Here is a 20,305-nt window from a genome sequence, read left to right as displayed (position 1 = left end):
CAATCAAGCAGAAGAAAGTGCCAGTGAATACGCATTTGAATATAGCTAGTAAAATTGATGAATGTTTTGTGCCCATTGCAGAAAAAGGCAACCTTAGCAAGTTTATGGCCACCAAAAATGGATTTAATTTTTTTAAAGTGGTACAATTGAAATAATTTGAAGTTGACTAGAGAAATGGAATCAGCAGATCAAAACACACCATAAAAGTTTCCTGCTGAATTAAAGAAGGTATTAGAATTGCTGTATATCAGAACATGCCAGTTATTCTAAAATACAGTATTCTTTACTGTTCTTTATTATTTAGTAAGTTGAATCATTACTTAATCTGTTAATCTCATTTTAAAATAAAGTTTAAAGTTTATTAAATGTGAATTTGCTGACTGCAAGTTTATCAGAACATAATGGAGTTATCAGAACAGGATGCAGATTTCAATTATATTTTTTAGTTTGGAATTCTTGATTTAAGTTTTATTTATTAGAAAATGCAATGGGAAAAATAGGGACATAATAGGGGGTATGCTTTAAAAAGCATACATTAATTTTAATGTATTAAAAAGTGAATTCACACTTGGTCTTAGTGGAATGGAGTGAAATTCAACCACAGAAACCCCTTAGCACACCTCAGCTTTATATGTTAATTCCAGCATCTTAAATCTTGGTAGCATACTAGCAGCTAGAGCATACCTTCTAACATAGTATAACATCTCTGCAGAACAACACCTCAATCAGTGACCTAGGTGCTATATTTTGCACTAGCTGTAGCTTCCAAATCCATCAAAAAGACAGCTTGTCTAATAGTAATACTAATGATGATGTGAAGAATAACGTGCCCAAACTATCTTTCTCAAGGAATAACATACCTCAGCTGGTAGCATGTGCTTTTAACCACAGAGATCACTCAAGCATTCAACAATAATGTTAACAAAAGTATTGTAGTTAAACTACATAAACATGAATTTAAGCAAAATATGTGAGACTCCTGTCCTTTATGGTTCTCAAAAGAAGAAATACATTTTCGTTCTTGACATGCTGCTTCCAAAACGTGACAGTATAGTTTCTGACTTTGTGTATATAATTAGACCTTTCCAATGTATGCTTTCTGTATATTTTAGTACTACCAAGCTAGGATCGCATGTACACATGGATGTAGGAATTCTTGGGGTTAAAGTTCCAATATATATGACAAATATATATAGAAGAAGTGTTTGGTTTATCACTAGTTTGCTTTTTGTTATGTTTTTAGAGAGGCCATGTAGGAACATGGGGAGATTCTACTGCTGCAAATGTACTAGAAATTGGAGAAGAGGGAAGAAGTAGAAATAAAATCATGCCCTGCAGGAAAACATCTGTATCTCATGGACTGCAGGGTTTTTTCTGTCTTCTCTGGATGCAGTTTATCAGAGCTAGGATACTGCATGGGTTATGTGCTTTGCTCTGAAGAGGCTATGGCCTGACATACTGCTATTGGAAATACAAATCCAGAAATTATTAAAAACCCCAGTGAAGAACAGCAGGTAGAGAAAACTGTTACAGTTAAATATTTTTTTCTTGCCACAGAGATGCAAGTTTTTCTGTTTTCCTCTCTCCGTCCTTTCTGATTTGGTTTTCTTATGTTTGAGGACTAAATGAAGTCATTTGCACACGTCCCAACAGGATTCAGTAAGCTTCCTTGGGTCAGTAGTTGCCAGGGTCATTTGTCTGTTAAGTTGCATATCAGTGATGTTTTATCCCTGATAATTAAATATTAAAAAATGATCCTGTAAAAAGAAGTAATGGAGTAGCAGGAGGAACAGATAATGACCAAGTGTTTCCTAACCTTTGTGCAGCTCAGACAATTGGCTCTGGTGCTCTAGAAGAGGATAAACTAGGTTTACTCTCTGTTCTGTGCATGATACAAACCTTCCTTACCCACTCTGGAGCTATTATCTCTGTGGATGGTAGAGTGATGTGAGCAAGAGATAAAATCAGCATTTATGACAACCTCTCAGCGCTTTCTTCTTCTGAACCTTTTGGACCATTAGCTGAACAATTAGCAATCCTCACTTAGAACAAGGAGAAAAATGGAAAGAAGCAGCAGACCCAGTATTCTGAGGTCTCATCTGTTTATCATCACTGCAATATTTAGGCATGCTTTAGCCCTGAAATATTTTCTCAATCATAATTCAGCCAGAAAAGAAGTGGAGAAATATTAATGAAAAACACCCTATGCAGGGAGCTTTCTCCTAACTTGACAGTCCAACCACTCCATAACAGATCGAATGCTATTGGAGATTGAATTCTATTGGGGTCAACAAAGGCTGGACAATGGGATAGTTGGTATCAGAACTGTGTTTTGACTGTAGCCATGTTAATGGAGACGCCATATATTTCCCAGTAGCACAGCTGACATAAAAACAATATATATTTTTTCTATCATGTGTGTCTTTTTTTCATTATCTGCATGCCAAAAAAAGTGCCAAGTAATGTGAAGGAAGTAGTTAACAGTCAAAGGTCTTGCTCCTTTTAATATGAACTCTTTGGCCTGTCAAGTTGCACATATGTACTGATTATTAACAAATGTGAGAAAGTTGTATCTACAGTGATGATTTGATCTCAGAACCATTGTGTCATATCTTTCAAAAATCCTGAAGTACCGGGGAAGTACCTAAGGATTGGAAAAGGGTTGATGTGGTTCCCATCTTCAAGAAAGAGAAAAAAACAGACCCAAGAAACTACAGACCAATCAGCCTAACATCAATACCTGGGAAGATTCTGGAAAAATAATAAAAAAACAGATCTTCTGACATCTAGAACCAAATAAGGTTATAATTAGTAGCCGCCACAAGTTCATTAAAAACAGATCATGCCAAACCAATCTTTTTTCTCTCTGTGATAAAGTGAGTAAATTAGTAGACCAGAAAAATGCTGTGGACATAGTATATACTTCAGGTTCAGTAAGGCATTTGACAAAGTAGATCACAACCTATTTCTTGGTAAGCTAGAAAAATGTGGAAAAGACAACATCACCACCAGATGGATTTATAGCTGGCTGACAAACCGTACTCAACAAGTAGTCCTTAATGGTTCTACATCTACATGGGTGTAGTAAGTAGTAAGGTACCACAAGTTTCCTTCTTAGGCTCAGTACTTTTCAATATCTTCATAAATGACTTAGATGAGAGAATAATCAAGTTTGCAGATGACACTAAGCTGGTAGAAATAGCCAACACCCCAGAAGACAAGCTCAGGATACAAAACAATATTGACAGACTTGAACAATGGGACCTATCCAACAAAATGAATTTTAAAGTGGAGAATAGTGTGTTCCACAAGGATGACTCCCACCCACCAATTTCATCATGCTATAGTTGAAATATGACGATGAGATAAACAGCTAGGACAACAGCTTTGTTATATGAGTTATTGCAACCAATTTCTGTACCCTATAATAGGATGTTGCTAAATATTATCCCAGTTTAGTATGGAAATCTGAGTGTGTTCCAACTTCTGTTTTCAGATCTGAACTAGGCTAACAAGGACAGGAGATATCGGAGAAAAAAGTTTTCTACCTGAATTGGGATACTGAGATCTAACAATAAATTCCAGTGCATCTTAATACTTACAAAATAAACTACAGTGCAAAAAATAACCATTTGAAAATGTTAGTAAATCAATACCCCGCCCCCTCACTCCTGGAGACTGAGCTGAACAGAAGTGATAAGGCCATCTTTAAACTCTATATTCCTTTTGGTGGATTTGAATAGGTGCTTAATGAATTGTTTCTAAAGGTTACTGCATTTTTTACACATTTCATTTGACTTTTCTCACATATATCTATCCATGTTTCACATAATATGAAAAATAAAGTGAAAAACTGGAGGTATGTGAAGGTTTTAAGAAACTAAATGGGATTAAGCAAAGATAATTTGAGAGTTCTATATAGCTTGCATTTGGGTTTTCAACTCTTCCTTGCTGAACCGAATGAATCTGATACTGTTGTGGATCTTCCAGATTGTTTGATGTCCAGCAAGAAACAGTGTTTATAGATTGATAGTCAGGATTCATTTATTTCTGCTATTTTTCTTCTACTTGCATATTTCAGTGTCATATTGAACTTCCAAAGATAATTTTTAATTTACTTTTACATACACAAAAAAATTCTTTGCCACTTTTTTGTTGAAATCCTAAAAACTCAATCAAAGCTATGTGAAAATAGCACTAGCAGACTTATATACCACTTCACAATGCTTTATAGCCCTCTCTGCGCAGCTTACAGAGTCTGTGTATTGCCCTCAACAATCTGGGTCCTCATTTTACCAACATCGGAAGGATGAAAGGCTGAGTCAATCTTGAGCTGATCAGGATCGAAACGCTGGCAATCGGCAGAATTAGCCTGCAATATTACATTTTAACCACTGCGCCTCCACAGACAAGCTCACTTTTTTTTTTTCTCAGATAGGAATGGCTTGGAGCTCCAGTCTAGATTGTGTGTCAAGACTGACTCACATTTTCACCTTCATTTTGCTTTACTTGCAGCTTGACAATGAAAGGGAGGGAGTAGAATGGAATGCAGTGCAAGGGTGGAGGGAATGGCATCCAAGCATCCGTTGGTTCTCGTGAGATATTGCTTCCATGTCAAGAACACACCAAGCAGATGTCCCAGTGTGGCTGGCTGGTTCCCATAACAAAATGTGTAGAAGTGATTGGTGGACGTAATGGACTATGGGTGACCCATAGGGAAAGCGGGAGTTAACTATGCTTGCTTTTGTGCAGGAAACCCAGAGCTGGATTTGTTTCTTCTATGCCAATGTGGTTTATTCAGTAAAATTTTATACTCTTGGTAAAATAATGTCCCAGGTGTTTCTTTTTCTGGATACACTAACTGGACAGTTGACATTGGGTTATGAATATCTTCCCCTGCTTCGTGGCCAAACTGAGCATTTTGCTGATGAGACCTGCATTTATTTTTGCAATATAAAACAGGCCCTAGGTCTAACCAGGTTACCACATCATCAGGTTTCACAATCTTTGCTCTTAAATACTATTAAATAGCAAAAAAGAATTGCTCTCATTTTAGGGAAACTTTTTAAAAAATTATATATATTATCACTGCATTTGAAAATACCTGCCAGCTACAAATGTCTTTCTCTTTTCCTCTCGCACCAATTCATACTCCAGAATCATTCTGTAATTACTGTAGGACAGTTTATGCTTCCCAAAATTCACCCTTTTCTGTCCTTAGTCCATAGTTACATATCCTCATGTGGGAAAAAAGGTGGTTCCTCTTGGTTAGGCAGACAGTATTTGTCTTTCGGATTGACTAAGTCTGCTCTAAGTAGTTGAAACATTCCTGCCTGCTGTGTTCTAGTCAATGGTTTAAGTAGTCCTATTTGGGCCAATCCTGACAGGAAGATAGTATCAGTTCAGCTTTTTCTTTCTTTCTTTCTTTCTTTCTTTCTTTCTTTCTTTCTTTCTTTCTTTCTTTCTTTCTTTCCTTCCTTCCTTCCTTCCTTCCTTCCTTCCTTCCTTCCTTCCTTCCTTCCTTTTTTTGTGTGGAGGGAGAGACTATAAGCTGCAACAATGGTTTTTCTGTAGAAAAAAAAACACACAGGTCTCTGAATTCTGCCATGACAGGATGTCTGACTTGTCAAAAATGCCTTGCTATTTTTAGGTACCATGCTTCTAGTAATGATTAGGCTGGCTTATGACAGACTGCTTAAAAACACTTTCATTTGACAGGATTGCTTAAGCAGCCTAATGTTTACATTCTTAAAACTTAGGTTTCTTATCTGAGAAAAGCCCCTGATTAAAACTGTACTCTCTGGCAAGGGTCATAATGCATTTCCTACTTTTCTTGGGTGAGGAATAGTTTTAAACATGGAGGAGGAGTTGTGGGTTAGAAAATACTGCTCAGTTTATATAATGGCTTCTTAAGACTGCCATCTTCCTATCTGGATTCCCAAACGGGTTACTTCTAGAGAGGGGGAAGAGGAATCCCACTTTCCAGCTGTCATAATTCTAGTGTTGTTTTCTCAGAGATAGATCTATTTAAACAGTAACTAAAGGGCTATTTCAGAAAGAGAGCCTTGCTATTGTCCAGAGCCGCCTCCACTGCCTGTTAGCTGCCTTGAGCCATTCAGATTGTGGGCAGCTTACAGTACTTTAAATAAGTAAACAAACTCACTCACTCCCCCCTGCCCCTCTTCCATTTTTTTCTATACATAAAAATCACAGCCTTAATTCTTGACATCTTCAATTGAAAACAGCAATTTAGCAGGCCTGGAAAAAACTCAAGATTTTGAAGTGCCATTGCCAGTCAAGAGACAGTGTTACATAAAAAGGAATGCCAATTAGACTAAATTAAAAAGGCACGCAGAATTAGAATGTTACCCACCTTGTTCATCTGCATACTGTAGTTCAGTTCTTTCTGTCTTTGGGCTGATTATATCACTGCTTGAGAAGTTGTTCAAATGAGAACAATGCTTTAAGCTACATAGACTATAGTTTCTTCACCAGCATGCCTTTATCCCCCTCCCCCACCTGCAGTTACACATATCCTCACTGCAAAAGGCCCAAGTCCAGATTTCTTTCCTTCCAAGAAGAGTCTAGCAGAGCAAATGGAGCATCCCTTCATCTTCCTTGCTGTAACCTTTCTCTTTTGCAGTTCATTCGCTGTGGCTGGCCTGGGGAGAGTGGAAAATGTTTTGTTTGCTTTTTCCTATCATGAGATAGATCACAGTTCTGGATTTGTGAAGTTAACTGTGGAAGAAGCTTCTCAATTATTTGCAAAAGAACTCTTGTTCCTTCATAGTGTTTCTCTAAAGGAGGAGAGCGGGCCTGGTTCCTGCTGACATTTAAACTGATAAATGTAATTTGTATGGTAAAATGCTGCTAATTTAATAGCCTTTCCTTCATCTCCTCTGCCCATCGCCCCAGCCCTTTTCTCCCAAGAAAAGAGGATTGCAACAAAAGGCCTTTGCAAAGTGTCGCTTTGCATTGTGTAGAATGGGAAAGGTCTCTACCTGACTTATTTTTGTCCCCTTTGCTTCAGCTGTCACTGCTGACAGCCCTCATGTTTATTTCATCTAGCGTGGTGGCTGTCTCGTTTCCCTATCCTCCGATGTCATTAACGCACAGAGAGTGGGGCCTGCAGTGCTGAGCCTAATGAAATCCACTGTGGCTGTTCTGCTCCTCACCTCGTTACTGAGGCTCAAGGTGTCAAATTAAACCCAGCCTGGGAAAGGAAAGAGAAAGTGAGGGAAGCTTGGGGTGGAGATGGGTTGGGAAAGAAAGCCCTCCCCCCACTCCAAACTCTGGAAAGAAGGACGTGATCCAATGTCAGGCTGAGATTGCTACCACGGCTCATGGGGAATGGAGTTAGCCAGCTTCCCTTCTCCCTCCCCCCCACCTCATTCCCTTGCAAATCCTTATTTTGAGGCCAGGGTGGTTGGAACCACAGAGGCTGAGTGGGCTGCTTCACTGAGCCTGAGACTAGTGGCACCTAACTGACAGCTGTTGCTGGTGTATTGGAAGACTACTAGATCCGTGGGACTGCTTTAGTGAGAGCAAACGGCATGAAACATTGAAGAGAGAGCAGTTAGCATCCAAGAATGTAAAATTCAGGTAAAAGAGTCAGCCATTCTCAGATAATTCTGATGGCAAGCAGCTAAGGATAGATAAACCTCAATTCTTTGAATTAGATCTGAACAATTTGGGGAAAGGTTAAGATCAACATTTGTACACATCACTGCCTCCCCCTCTCCCTCCCCACATTATCTCTTTTGATATATGGTTAGCCCTGACCAGGTTGGCTTTTGAAAAGGATCTGAAAACTTGGTTTCATTTGTTTGTAGATTTTAGGCTGCTCAGAGTTACAATTGTTTGAGTCAGGCAGCCATAAACATTTCTTAAGCAAACACTTTATCAAAACTTTTTATGTATCTGTTTATCAGCTAATATATTTTAAAACATTTAAACAATTATCATTTTCCTACAGCAGCACTGTCTGCTTTTTTTCCAGACCAAATGAGTGTTGATCCATTTGGTTGTGACATGAATGAACTGACCCACTTTGTCTTGCAAGTCTGACATTGTGGCAGAGAGAGTAGGACTGGCTCAAAATCACCCAGTCAGCTTTCAGGCCTAAGATGGGACTTGAAGTCACGATCTCCTAGTAATGGTTTATTAACCATTAGATCAAACTGGCACTCATATATATGTGTGTGTGTGTGTGTGTGTGTATGTATGTATGTATGTATGTATGTATGTGTGTGTGCATATATATATATATATATATACACACACACACACACACACACACACACACACATACACATACATACACACACACATACATACATACATACATACATACATACATACAACATCTGTACATACGTCCCCCCTCCAATCTACCCCATAAGGTGAAATTGGTGGGAAAAATTGGAGGAAGATCTCCTTCACTTCTGGAGAAAAGCCAGGATACAAATCTGGGAAACCAAAAAAACAGTACATATATTAGTACTGTTCTGAGATGTTTCTTTAAGAATATACAAAATGCGTCTTATTCCCCATGCAATTATTCTGAATAATTCCTAGCTTCCTATGCACTTCAAATTCAGAAGTCTCATACACTTATGTTGAAGTTTAGTGTGTAAGCACTGAATTAACAATTCTTGTTACACACATACACACACAAATTGATTTACAACTTCCCTTTCCTCTTATTCCAGCAAGACGGGGAAAAAAAATCAGAATTATATCCCTTTTTTTAAAAAAAAGATTTTTTTCCTGTTTTGATTTTTATAGCTTTTGTTACATCTTGAGCAGACTCAGTAGATGAGAGTTAGGGAAGCAGTCACAACTAATTCATAATAAGATGGAACTTTTCTTTGAGGAAGAAAGTCCAGAGACAACAAAGTAACAGATGCAGAAATTTCTTGGTTGCCTCCAACTGACAATTCATAGCTTGGCTGGTATTGCACCTGAATACAGAAGTATATTTGCAAATTTGGAAGCCTGCTTCTTTGGAATTCAGCTGTGGTTGCTAGGAGCATTCAGCCTGAGTGACTTGGTCTGCCCTTCCTGACAATGGTTGTCAGAGAATCCAGGCAGTTCCGGATAAAATCACACGTTGGAGAATATTGTATGAAATAATAAAAAAAATAAGAAGAAAGACTGAATATAACAAAGACAGTACATGAATTTACAATTGGAATTTATTTGGTGGAATTGTATTTGCTATTAATTTGGTGACAGGTTGAAATATCCCACTGAGTTATTAAAATTTATTCTTTAATAATCACATGTAGAACTGCACTTCCAGATTTATAAAAACAAAGTTATGACAGCCGCAGGGTTGTAGCCCTCTTACTGGATCCATGTAATAAATTCTGTGTATTGCACCTTCAATTCAATGTTGATTCCTGGAGACTTATGTTTTTTGCATATCCCTATTAATGGTTAAGATATCAGCGGGTTTTTTGTATGTTCAATGTAGTATGTTTTTATATGTTCCATATTATTCTTGTAATGTATGATTTTTAAACCCCTTTTAGATCAATCTCAGTCTTATTTGATAAAACTTGTTCCTTATCTATAACATTAAAAAAAGTCTATCAAGACAGATGCTCTTAAAATTAACTTCTGGATCTACTGTTCAAAAATATTTTTCACTATGTCCAATGTTGAAATGTTTTGTTCTATTCTGTATGATCAAATTAAAAGGTTCTTCTTCTTTAATTATATTCTTAGTTTCTTCTAGTTCCTCTAGTGTTCAACGTTTAGCATTCCAATCACCCCTTTTGCTGTATTGGTTTTTTAAAATCCTTAACGTCCCTCTAGGATTGAAGGAAACTTACCCAGTGTTTTCAGATTTATTGACCCAAAGATTTGTAATAGCTGAAAAGCAGTTAACAAGCGATTTCCAAAAATGATTAAAAAAGGAAGTATGTGCGCCCAGTATCCTTTTGAAAGTACCAATCTTGTTTTAAGCAAGATGGCTATTCCTTCATCTCCCAGAGCTGCCAGAGAATACCAGTGTAGTTTGCAAGAACCCTGTGCTACTTGTTAGAAAGGATTGGAGACAGTGGTAGGCCTGCTGATGGGATGAAATAAGAGTAGCTGGGATATGCTAATTAGGAAAAATCAATTACCATTTCTCAAATTGTGGCAAACAGTGAGTGGGCCAGTGATCATTGCTTTTATGTGCACTCTTGCCCTCAGAGCAGCAAAAATTATTTAAATGGAAAGAGAAAAGAGAAAATTACTGTAAATTCCACACAATATGAGCTGAAAATCAAACATGGCAGGTGAGAAATCCAAACTAGAAATCTAACATATCAACGTTAGAACACCTGCCATTTAATATAAATTGATTGATTGATTTAATTTGACTAGACCATAGTAAGTTTGCTACATATTTTAATGTTGGCTGCAATAAATTACATTTTGGCTCTATTTTTCAACAAATGTCTGATATTGAAACTTCTCTTGCTTCATAGATATATATTAGTTAAATTTATCATAAAATCTTTTAGTTCTGCATTGTAAAGTGAGGATAAATTGTGTTTACTGATAATTCCATTATAATATATCTTAGTGTGTGAGTTGGAAACTTTGCTTATAAATACTTTTTTGTCAAAGAATTGGGATCGGATACTCCATTTTTCTAGTCAAGTTTTTAATGCATAATACAGCCTTTTTTTTTTCTTCCATTCAATCATATCCAAATCTCAGAGGCTACCTGGATAAATCCATTGCGTTTTCTTTTAGCAAGGTTTTTCAGGAACGGTTTGTCATTGCCTCTTTCCTATAGCTGAGAAAGTGTGACTGGCCCTGAAGGTCACCCAGCTAGCTTTGTGCCTCAGGCAGGATAAAATTCATAGTCTCTGGATTTCTAGCCTGATGCCTTATTACCACTACACCAAACTGGCTTTCAATAATACAATACACTTCTCCAAAAATGATTGAAGCAAAACTGGAAATACATTAAATTCAATTTATATTTTAATTGTACCAATTAAATTAGTAAAATTTTCAAATTCATATCTGTCTCAGTTTGAATCCTATTGACACATTAATTTTGGCTGTTTCTAAATATGAAATAGTATACGCTGTCTATCAGCTACTACAAGATGCTATACATACAAGATATTACATTTTGACTATCAAATACTATTAAATATTTAACAACTTGACAACTGGCAAGTATGATCAAATATGATTTGTCAGCAGCTTTTGAAACTGTCTTCCTCTGAACACTATGATTTCAGTTATTAGGTCATTGATTTGGATTGTTTCCTCCATAATATTTATCACAAGGAAATATTAATTATAGTTATATACTTATATAGGATGAATCATTATTTTGTAGATACTCATACAAGCCAGATAATGTTCCAAGTAAACTTAACATAATCATAAGTGCCCCAGAAAAGTTATCTGAGAATAGTACAAAATTTGGAAATTTTGATGACATACAATGTTACATGTTAGTGTCACTAAATGCTGCTTATACCACAAATTGCAGTACTATTTCTAGCACTTTAAATGTACTACTTAGGGAAAACAAGGATTTACAAAAGCTGTAGTAATTTAATATTCAAAAAGTGATTCAGAACATGCAGGAGTATAAATACAGCACGGGATTGTAGCACTTTAAAGCAACTGCAGCATGATATTAAGAAAAGATGAGGCTGCTTTAAAGTGTTATATTCTAGCAGTACTTTCATGCCCCCGTCAGAGTCTGAATCTGTGGAGGAGGCCGAGTCAGAGCTGGAACCAATAGAGATCAAGGGGGCGGCTTCATTGGCTTCAGAAAAATGTGGGGAGGAGTCTAGGGCCTCTCAGGATTGGAACAGCTTGCTAGCAGGGAGAAATGGGGGCAGGATGACCAAGAGAGGGTAAGCAGTGGAAATGAGGAGCAACAGAGCTTAGGCGATGAGCAAAGATTGCCCCCTCCTGATCCCTGAGCATGGAGAGCAGAGAGAAGGCAGGAACAGCACAGGCCAACCCGACAACTCAGGAGGAAAGTGCCCCACCCCTCTTCACAAGGCACACCTGCGGACTGAGATTTAAGGAGACGCTGTGGGGAGGGGCGTTTCTCAGGAATAAATGCTGAATTAGTGGGGTTTTGTGTGCTGTTGCATATGTCTGGCTTTTGCAGGACTGCTAGCCTTATTCTTTGCTTTGTGGACTCAGTGCCTTGTTTCTTGCTTTGTGGATTCATTTCCCTGTTGCTTTGCTTTGCTGGACTGCTCACAGCCAGAGGCTGCTGTGTGTGTGAGAGCGCTTTGCTCTGGGACTTGCCATGAACATGGGAATGTTTGGGGGAAAGGAAAGTTGGAACATTAAAGGGGAATTTGAACTCTCAGCTGTCTGTGCAGCCTTCATGCCTTGCCCCAGGTCATCACAAGTACATTCATGTTCCTTCACACTTCAAAACATGCTTTGCAGGTTTGAATCCAAGTACACTGCAGAGCCATAGCATTTTCATTCTTACTGAAGTGTTTTCAAGTAACTATTTTAAACGTAGATTTTATGTAAAAAGAAAAGAAAAGAATGGAATAAAGACTGGAAATGGGCAGATTTTTCCTACCAAAGAGATTCCTCTTCTCTGTTTAATTTTTCTCTTTGTTACACTGACAAGCCTTGAATAGTTGAATAGTCCCCACCTAGCAACAGAAGTGACCCTGCTTCACACTCAGTTTCCTGAAAGAAGAATTAGGGCACCATGCTCTACTTTTAAAATCAATGTCACAGTAGACAGAATTCTATATTCTAATTAAAGAAATAAAAAAACCTCTAGTTTTACAAAGCTTTTCAGGTTTCTCTGCATAAATTGCTGCTTCTGCCTTACTCACTGTCAACACAGGTTGACCACTGCTCTACACTACATAGCTAAAAAATTATTTCCCTTCCTGTTTGTGTCCTAAATCAGGTGGCCTTTCAGGGCAGAAGTGCTGTGCCTCTTCCTTCAGCATTATGAGACCTCCCAGGCAACTGAAGCTGACAATGCTCAAATGAAATCAGTGTCAATATATCTTTTATATCTGGATTTTACACAACACTGATGGGTGTTTTACTAGATTCTTTTTTGAAGTCATTTAAGATTCTGCTGTGTTAATTTCTGATAGGAACTGAAGTTAAAATGACTGCTTCTTTCAAGATCCCCAAGACTTCCATGTACTGTAAATATTTATATTGTTAAATTAATAATTCAAGGATAGTAATTAGATTAACTCTTTTCAATGGTTAAAAGCTAGGCAGCTAATTGCAGTTAGACCTTTTCCAATTTTCTTGGAAAAGGTGCTCTAGCTGTGATAAATTATGAAGGGTAGCCATATTGGATGCTCCCCATGGAAGGACAATTGGGAATGGGATTCTACAGAGCAGAGCCAGGGGATGGGGGTTCCTGAGTGGGGAAGTCTTATTTTCTATTATCAAACTTTCTAAAGAGTCTTTTTGTTTCAAGATGAGAACAATTGGAGTAATTATTTTTGTCTTGCCTAGGCTTCTAGAGGAGAAGTATGATAACTGCCTCCAGGGCCCCTCCTTGCTTTTTGGCTAGGCAGAACTAGACATGGACTGAGTTATAGCAACAAAGGGCTATAAAATTATGAAAAATATGGCCCTATCCTAATAATTCATATGCCCTGTGGAAGAATTCTGTATTCAAGGTCTTTTAAAAAAGATATTACTGTAGATGCAACCCAAATCCAAGTGGGGGAGGGGAAGGAAATTGTTCCCCAAGATGGGGCTTTCTCTATATTCCTCTCATTCTCTGGGTCCCTGAACCATGGGATCAGCTTAGTCATTCTCCTTCTAACCCCTATGTGCCATTTTTGGGTCTGCAATTATTTGCATCATAAATATGATCTTTCCTTTGTTTTGAGATTGCTGCAGCTTTTCTTGTCCTCAAAGAATTTCAGTTTTGATTGCCACCTTGTTTCTAGATTGTAAGCTTGCTTCATTCCTTCTTTTGGAGCTCTTGCATCATTAAAAAAAAATGCCTCTAGTCTCTATTATGTCAAGACCGTCAGGCTTCCTGCTTCCTGACACACAGCACGATTAAAACAATCACTTCTGACAACATTTACTCCAATCATAGGATGTTCTTGCTGCTGTTCTATTCTTTCATGATCAAGGTCTATGCAAAGTGTTCTGCATGCATGGCTACATTTGATCACTTGTGAGGCTACTTTCTGTGATTCAGCGCTAGTGTGTGCATTGAAGTCTGGGCAGTACAGAAACTGACATCAGAGGAAATATGAAGGCAGTGATAGAAATTTAAACTTCTGTTTTTTTATATCCCATATAGTATTCTATGTAGGATATATGGGGGTTCATTTCCTGCTGATTTCTGTTCCAAACATTATCAGGACTTGATTGCTAGCATAATTTCTGCATTATCTCCAAGACCATGAATTTATGGTATCTTTCAAAATTTTGCTCTCATAACTCTTTAGGATATCTTGCTTATTGCCCTCCTACCTAAAATAAATTCCTTCAGATAATGTTGGGATATTTTGGTGGTACTTTGCAAAGATCAATATAGAACACAAATTTTAGTTAGAATTATCATAAATTGAACTATTTGTACAGAACTGCTCAGTTTCTCATCCTACTTTTACTGGTCTTCAATCTGTCATTTTATCGGCAGAAAATAGCTTATAAGGTTAATTTTTTTCTATGTTTTGCAGCAACAGTATCTGGGCAATATGGTCTGAAAAATAATCTCTCTGAAGAGAGAGCAGAACAAGGGACTTCCCATTAAAATCAAAGAGCATCCAGCAGGATGTTGAGGCTGTTCTGAATCTAGCAGCAAACAACTACAAACTATTTTATTTATTGATTGATTGATTGATTGATTTGATTTGATTTGATTTGATTTGATTTGTCAATCACTTACAAGATAATAGGTATAAGTATAAACATGAGTAAGAATACAGGAAATAGGCACGAATAAATGGGGACAATAGGACAGGGACGGTAGGTACAATGGTGCACTTATGCATGCCCCTTACAGACCTCTTAGGAATGGGGTGAGGTCAATAGTGGATAGTTTGAGGTTAAAGGAGTGGGGGTTAGAGGATGTAACAACAGAGTCAGGTAGTGCATTCCAGGCATTGACCACTCTGTTGCTGAAGTCGTACTTTCTGCAATCGAGATTGAAGTAGTTTACATTGAGTTTGTATCTGTTGTGTGCTCTTGTATTGTTGTGGTTGAAGCTGAAGTAGTCATTGACTGGTAGGACAGTGTAGCAGATAATTTTGTGTGCTACGGTTAAGTCTAACTGTAGGCGGCATAGTTCAAGGTTGTCCAAGCCCAAAATCTCAAGCCTGGTGATATAAGGTATTCTATTGTGAGCAGAGGAGTGTAGTACTCTTCTCGTGAAATACTTCTGGCCTCGGTCAATTGTATTAATGTCCAATATGCAGTGCAGATTCCAGACTGATGAGTTGTATTCGAGTATTGGTCTGGCAAAAGTTTTGTATGCTCTAGTTAGCAATTCGATATTTCCTGAGGAGAAGCTTCGTAAGGTTAGATTTACAACTCTTAATGCCTTTTTGGCAATGCTGTTACAGTGAGCTCTGGCGCTTAGGTCATTTGATGTGAGAACTCCAAGGTCCTTGACAGAGTGAGGATCATCAACAAAGTCATATCCACCTAGTTTGTATTTGGTGTACCGATTTTTTTTTACGAATGTGTAGGACAGAGCACTTGTTGGTCGAGGTTTGGAGTTGCCAAATGTTTGACCATTCAGACACATAATCGAGGTCGCTTTGAAGGATAGTGGCATTGTCGGTGGTGTTGAATAGTTTTACGTCATCCGCAAAGAGGACACCATTGCTTATAAGGAGATTGCAAAGGTCATTTATATAGAGTATAAAGAGGGTGGGTCCTAGAACGCTGCCTTGGGAGACAACGCTGTTAACTGAAGCAGGGTTTGATATAGCACTCCTTATTTTTACTATTTATTGCCTGTTTGACAGGAACTCAGTAATCCACTTATGAAGGGATCCGGAAATGCCATAAGAGTTTAGTTTTAACAGTAGTTTGTCATGTACCACTGAATCAAAGGCTTTGCAGAAGTCTATGTAAATTGCATCTGTAGCTTTACCTAGTATTGGTAGAGACCAGATTAACACCCATTCTTTTCTTTGGCAAACCTCCTTAATTGTCATTTCTGAGGAAGCGGATTTAGAATAAGGCTAAGATGTGAGTTTGTTCAAAAACACTTAGTAAACCTATTAACAGAGCTCACTTTAAAGCACTGATTAAAAGTCCAGATTTCTACTAATGGAGCATGTTATTTGATGCATGTAGATCAGTTTTCCTTTTCTTAAAAAAAAGCATTAAAATCGGCTTTGCATGTTTTTATTTTCTGCTTTGTTGTATTGTCTGGCTTGATTCTAATTCTTTGAGAATTACATGCTTTGTTCCGCACATATGCAGATTACTATATATTCTGCTAAAACATGCAATGTGTCCAGTTTGCATCTAGTAGAACATAAAACCCATTGGGCTGAATGGACTTTGTTTTTGAGTAAAAATATATAGAATCGTACTGTTGTATCCTAAAGTACAAAATAAAATGTCCAGATCTTTGCTTCACAAGGAATATATTCATGCCAAGGCCTTAATATTTGCTATGCATAAAGCCACGAAGGGCACCAATAATCTTTATGCTCAGAAAACCTTTCAGTCCTTAAAATATTACTACAAAATCCTTCTGACAAGAAAAAAGCAGGTGAGCCAACTAGCTATATACACAGACTGATCCAGATGGCTCAAGGTCAAACCAATATAGTACTGTATTATGGTGCCTTGTTTGCCCAAATGGAGTGGATAACTCAATATTAAATAATATTAAACTCTGAATTATTGGCCTGTTTAAGTTACCCTATCTTTCCACAGTGATAATGTTGATTCCCAAATAATGGAGTAACTCTGTGTAGTTCCAATATATAAAAATGGGAATACAACATCCTTGCTAATTCTGCCCAATCAGTCTATATGTATAATTAGTAGGTTATATGTGAAACATTTGTATTATAAACTAATTGACTGGGGGCACCACGAAAGAACCTTAGCCATGGAACAAGCCAAACTTTTCAATAGTAGACATGTGCACCATCTTATATCATTTGTCTTCAAAGCATGACATCTACCAAGAGATTCTATGTTTTTGCCTTTATAGATCTGAAGGCACAGTTAAGATTATGGTGAAAATTGGCAGCACCCTTTATTGATTAATGTCTTCTACATTCCATAATGATGCTGCACAGAAATGCTACAATTCTAATGCACGAATAGCATAAAAATTGAGTATGCCTACAGAATTCCAACCTGCAAAGAGTCAAGTAGGAGTGCATGTTGCCCCCTGCATTATTTACTTTCTATGATAAAGGGATTGTACAAGTATTTACTGGAACGTAATCCCCCTTTTTTAGCTTGTAACTCCATCTCCATACTATTTTACGCTGTTGATGTTGCTATCCTTTCTGCATCCCAAGAAAGGCTGTGATGAAGCCTCTATGTGCTTTATATCATATTGGCAGTCTAAAATGCTAGATATCAAGTATGCAAAAATTATGTTGTCTGCATTTATTAAGTAGTATACTGTCTTCTGTTGTATTTGGACAAACAAAAACATCCAAATTAACTTGATAAAAAACCTTTAAATAAATTGGTATCTATTTTCAGTTGTCTTCTTTTTGGAAACTTCAGTCTCCAAACATTGTAGTCTATGCACAAAAAGCTTTTAACACAATCATATAAATGTGCTATATGGAAATCAGAGGTGTGTTTCCACCAATTAAACATTTGAGAGTTAGAGTTCTAAGTATTTTGCTGTATAATGTGCAGTGCACACACAATCTGTATACCATTATAATTTCACTAGGAACAACTAAATTTCTGACATCCCTATCTTGAATTACTTGTTCAGTTACAAATTCATTTCTAAGGGTCAAACTTGGATACATCTGTCAAGGCCCTTCTGGGACATTGCTATTAAAATACTGGTTCAAACAAACCTATGGAGGTAAGTCCCTAGTCCAGCTTATATTAATAGACCTATATAGTTCCCTGTAGAAGAATCTGGTCTGCTATGAATTTTTCCCTCGATACCTTTCTATGCTGGGCTTAAACAAGGTGAAGCCGAAAATTTGATTTTGATGTACAGGTAATCCTCGAGTTACGAATGTAATGGAGCCTGCCAATTATATTCATAACCCGGCAATTCTTGTAACTTGACAACAACTTGACCATGATCACTCCCTGCTTTTACCCACACATTTGTTAATTGAATGGGCAAGTCATTAAGTGCACATCTCAGGGTGGGGAAGACCATGGGGGGAGGGGCTAGCAACGGAACAGGTCACCTGCTTCAGACCACCCAAGGCCTCCCCTGATCCACAGATACCTCATTGCAATTGCTTCCCCCCACATGGATACTCATTTATCTTTCAAGGATCTAGTGAACTGTCTCCTCTCCAGCCTCTCCATTTCTTTGACTGCTCCCAGCGAGCAGGGAGAGCAGAGGGAGAGCAGGATGAGTGCACCCTGCTTGACTTCGCTGACTCATCAAGGCTGCCTGCCACTTCTGGAGCAGTGGGCAGCCTCAGAGAGTCTCCTCCAAAGGTTCCCAAGCTCATGTACGCCAAATGGAAGGCTTTGGACAGCGAAACCCCATTGCTTTAAGTCTCCCATTGGTGTGCAAACACAAACTGGAAGCTTCTGGGTGCCCTGATCTTGCAGGACTTCAGGCACCCATTCTCTGCAAAAACGGATAGTGCCTGAAGTTGCATGAGATCATGGCCCTCAAAAGCTTCCAGTTTGTATTTGCATGCCAATGGGAGACTTGAAGCAATGTGGTTTCGCTTGCAAAGCCTCCTTTCGAATACTCCCAAAGCCTCTTTTACAAACGCTTTTCCAGCTGAGTTTAGAAGTTACATTTGAACATCTATGGGGGCTCTTTGAAGCAGCATCTCATAGGTGCACAAAAGAAGCTTCCTGTCATGCCCATGTCGGAGCCTGAATCTGCAGAGGAGGGCCAGTTGGAGCCGATGGAGATTGAGGGGGCAGCTTTGTTGGCTTCAGAGGAATGTGGGAAGAGCAGACCGAGGCAACCCTGGGCCCCTCAGGATTAGGATGGCTTGTTAGCGGAGAGGAACAGAGGCAGGATGACCAAGAGAGGGGAAGCAGTGGACATAAGGAGCAACCGAGCTCAGGCAATTAGCAAGGACCACCCCCTTCTGATCTCTGAGAATGGAGAGTAGAGAGAAGGCAGGAACAGTGCAAGCTGACCCAAATGACTCAAGAGGAGAGCACCAAACCCCTCTTCACGAGACACACCTGGGGACTGAGATTTAAGACGACACTTTGAGGAAGGGTGTTTGTTGGGAACAAACGCTGAATTGGGAGAGTTAGGTATGCCAGTACAGACATTTGGAATTTGCAGAACTGCTTGATGGACTCAGTACCTTGTTCCTTACTTGATTTAAATTTAAACCAACTATTGATTTGTATAGATGAGTTTCTCTTAAACTGTATTTTTTAGGTGAAAAGCTTAAAAATATTTCCACATATGGTATACAGTCTATATAATTCCTAAAGCATATTTTCAGTCATTTCATGCACTGCTTTGAAAATTAATCTTGGAAAATTCTCCCCCTTGTTTTTTACTCTGGAAGTTTCACCTTTCAGTTAAGACAAGATATTTTTATTTTCCAGATTTCCGTTTATACCCCAAGGTGTATCTTTTTTCTTGGGTTAATGGATGACCCATTTTGTGGAATTTTTCCTTCACAGATATTGTATATTTAATACCACATAAATTAGAGAATGTCAGGCTACAACTACCATGGAAAATATGAAAATCTCTTCTCTTATTTTACTCAGATAAAGAATTTTTTATAGTTACTGAATTCACAACATAAGCATTTTTTTAGTATTTCATTTACAACACATTTTTGATGCTTATATGTGAATTAACAACCTTAGGTAGTTCAGATCTATTCTAATATCAGATGACTTAACATGCTTTTCATGTACATAATAACAAGTTTATAGTTAGTTTTTTATATTTGTTAAAATATGCAGATTAAATGCTCAAGAACACAGTCACTGGATAAATGCCAATTAATTAACTTGTGGACACCTATATAGTTATAGATTTAAAATGATAATTGACTAACAAAAGTTATTTCATGATTTCGTGTCTGTTGGGCTTTATGACTATTTTAAGAAAGAAACTAATGTTTCAACTAATTGCGGGAGATGTAATGTTAAAAATGCAACATCAATTAATATTGTATGA

Source organism: Pseudonaja textilis, chromosome 3 (assembly GCF_049901715.1).
Source record: "Pseudonaja textilis isolate UNSWEBS1 chromosome 3, rPseTex1.2, whole genome shotgun sequence".
NCBI lineage: Eukaryota > Metazoa > Chordata > Lepidosauria > Squamata > Elapidae > Pseudonaja > Pseudonaja textilis.
This window is presented reverse-complemented; position numbering follows the sequence as displayed.